This window comes from Tupaia chinensis, unplaced genomic scaffold (assembly GCF_000334495.1).
Source record: "Tupaia chinensis unplaced genomic scaffold, TupChi_1.0 Scaffold000332_1, whole genome shotgun sequence".
NCBI lineage: Eukaryota > Metazoa > Chordata > Mammalia > Scandentia > Tupaiidae > Tupaia > Tupaia belangeri.
In genome coordinates, this window is record NW_006159826.1 from 314,382 (window position 1) to 317,439 (window position 3,058).

The 3,058-nt window shown below is 68.3% G+C and overlaps 1 protein-coding gene across 1 annotated transcript in view; it reads right to left on the reverse strand.

The window, feature by feature from the left end:
* The window catches only part of GPC1 (glypican 1), a gene marked incomplete at its 5' end in the record, with an annotated part of 23,240 nt that overhangs the window by 7,428 nt on the left and 12,754 nt on the right, over positions 1-3,058 (reverse strand).

The following is a 3,058-nucleotide window of genomic DNA, read 5'->3' on the forward strand; positions in this document are numbered from 1 at the left end:
GAGCGGGGGAGCAGTATTTTTGACGGGTGCCTCTGTGTAACCCTCTGCAGCCCCCAGGAGCAGGGACGGCCCTGCACCAATGGGACGATCCGGGTCCGGACCTGGCACTCTGGGAGGGCCCTGCTAATCAGCTTGGCAAAGATTGCCTGACCTCCGGCTGCAGACACTGGGTCTCCGGTCAGCCACACCAGGAAGGGGCTGAATGGCTCAGGCTGCCTGAGTTGGGGCACAGGGCACCGGGCTGGCTGGGCCAAGAGACCCACCGGGCCTCCCTGTCTGTCCACCTCCCTGCTCACCGGGGCACACTCCTGCCTCTAAGCCTGGTGCTGGCCTGGGTCAGGTACCTGGAGAGGTAGGGGCAGGGGCCTAGACTGAGGGCTAGGGTGAAGGGAGGAGTTGGTGAGATTGCAGACATTCCTCAGCCGGGAGGTGCAGCCCAGGGGCTGGGGAACAATGCTTCCGGCATCTCACCTCCTGGTGATGGGGACAGGACAGATAGGGGCTGGAGGGGTCACATCCACCCCAAGGCCTGGGGCCTGCCTGGGCAGCCTTTTGCCACCCAGGGGGATCCCAGACCTGAGAGTGCAGAATGGCTGGATCAAACCAGCTCAGCCTGTCCCAGAACACGCCGCGCCCCTGGAGCACCCACACGTTGGCAACTGGGACTGGGGGAGAAGAGCGAGCCCGAGTCTCGGCAGGCTGGTGCGAGGAGGGGCGTGCTGGGGCGCACTGGGTCCTGGGCACCAGCAGGGGCAGTGGGGACAGGCCCAGCAAGTGTGGTGTGGGTGGGGGTAGGACAGGAGAGAGAACCCAGTCAGAGGTAGGGGTGAGTGGGGAGGGCAGAGACCACGAGGACATGGATCATACGCTGGCCACTGCCATGCTGGGCAGTCTCACTGCCCAGGGCCCTGCCTGCCCATCCGCAGGGGACAAGCTCTCTGTGCCCGCCCTCTGTGGTGAGGACCTCGGAGCTGGCTGGGGTCTGAGGACCTTCAGGCCTGGGAGAGAAAGGGCGCCCCTCCCCCGCCCTCATCTCTGCCTGTCCCCTTGGGCTGGGGCCCAAGGACACCCACCAGGAGAGCCTTTACTGGCCAGGACTTGCACCGGGGAAAAAAGGAGGGGGCGGCTTGCGGCCCCCCCCCCCCCCCGGCTGGCCGCTTCCCTAACCCCCCCCAGCAAGCCAGCTCCTGTCACCGTCCCCCTTCCTTCCAGAGCCCTCCTGGGGCCCCAAGTCTAATTCCCCCAACCCAAACACCCTAGAGACATAGGCCCCCCACCACACCCAGGCCCTTGGCCTGCCCGTGCCCCCTGCAGCACCCCTTCCTGGCCCTGCCTGGCTCTTGGCCCAGCCAGCCCGGTGCCCTGTGCTGTTCCGGCCGCTCCAGCACAGCCCCCGGCCCTCCCTCCCTCCTCGGACAAGCACGGGAGTGAAGACACGGAGCCAGAGCCCGGGCGCCGGCCTGAGGGCCCCGGGTGGGCGGGCCGAGGCAGCAAGGTCTGTGTAGGTGAGTGACTGTGCGCTGGCCTGGCTCTGGCCTCGACCCGCAGGTAAGCTCCAGGACCTGGACGGCAGGCAGTGGACGGGCAGATGCAGGCCAGGTCGCCCACAGAGCAGCCCTGCACTTCGAGAATCAGCATGTGCTCTGCCTGGGCAGGGCTGAGCACACCGAGCCGCAGAGCCCGGTCAGCAAACCTCCCGCCAACCTCCGGTGTGCCTAGTCCCAGCCAGCCTGAGGGCGCCCCGCCAACGCTGCAGCCCTTCCTGCAGGTCCAGGGCATCCTGCCTCCCAGGGCCCTCCAGGGCTGCCCTCCTCTCCCCTGCATCCAGCATGCACAGCAGATGCCCAGGCTGTCCTGGGAGGGGACTGTGCTCAGATGGTGTCCCCAAGTCCCTTTGGAGCAGCTCCTCCAGGCCTGCTCCTACTGCAGAAGCTCCAGTACTCCCAGATTCAGATCAGGTCCAGACCCCACTTCTCCCTCTCAGCCCCCACACCCAGCCTGGGGCTCAAACACCCTGAGCTCCCTCTCTGCCAGTCGCAGCCAAGACCCCTCCCATGGCAGCCCCACCTCTGTCGCTGGACACAGGTCACGTTTCCAGGCCGGCCTGGCAGCCGCTGTGACTGGTGCCTGGAGCCCTCCAGAGGGGACTGCAGAGAGGTGATGGCGCCTGGCCAGCCGGCCCTCTAGAAGCTTCCCGGGTGGCCTGCAAAGGCGCCCAGCCGGCCTTTACAACCACATCCTAGCGGCTCCGCCCACCCAGCCCAGCACCCACGGTATGCAGCCCCGCCTGGGCAGCCGGCCTACACCACCTGCCCTCCTGAGCAGGCCACGCACGGCTTCCGGGCTCCCAGGCCGCCGAGCCCAAGGGAGAAGCCCACAGTCCAGGACCCCACCCCCGGGTGTTATCTGGCCCACTGAGGGGGACAGCAGGCTTCCCCCACGCAGCAGACCCTCTCCCCAAGGCCCGCCCCTGCTCCCTCTGCTCCTGCCCCACCGTGGGCGAGCGCGTCCACCCGCCAGCAGCCGGCTGGGAGTGTCCTCCTGGGGGGTGAGGCGGCAGGCCAGGCTGATGCAGGCCACTTGTGCACCTGCTGTCTGGCCAGGGAGGGACTTCTCAGACCACCTCGGGGCCTCTCAGCTCTTACAAACGCTTCCACTGCCTCCACAGCCCGCCGCACTCCCCACGTGCGTCCCTCCTCTCCACACAGCCCCACCGCTCCCAGAAGCCCGCCACCACTTCACCCAATGACAGGGTCACCAAGGCCCCATCTGTCACGCACTGGGACCCCAAACTAAGGGACAGGGGCACAGCGGCCATCTCTGCGTTGGGGGAGGACTCCCCCTCCCCGCCATCCCCGGTGCTGCCGAGCGGCAAGGGCGAGACTGGCCTGGCAGCGGGACAAAGGCTCTTAGGCTCGGCGGCACCAGTGCCCCGCGAGGTCCAGGGGCAGGTCGCTAGGTCCCCGGCCGGGGTCGCAGGAGCGCGTGCCAGAGCCAGGTCTGCACCCGGGCCGCGAGGCTGGGCGCTGGGGCAGTGGGGGCGGCGCGCAGGGGGGGG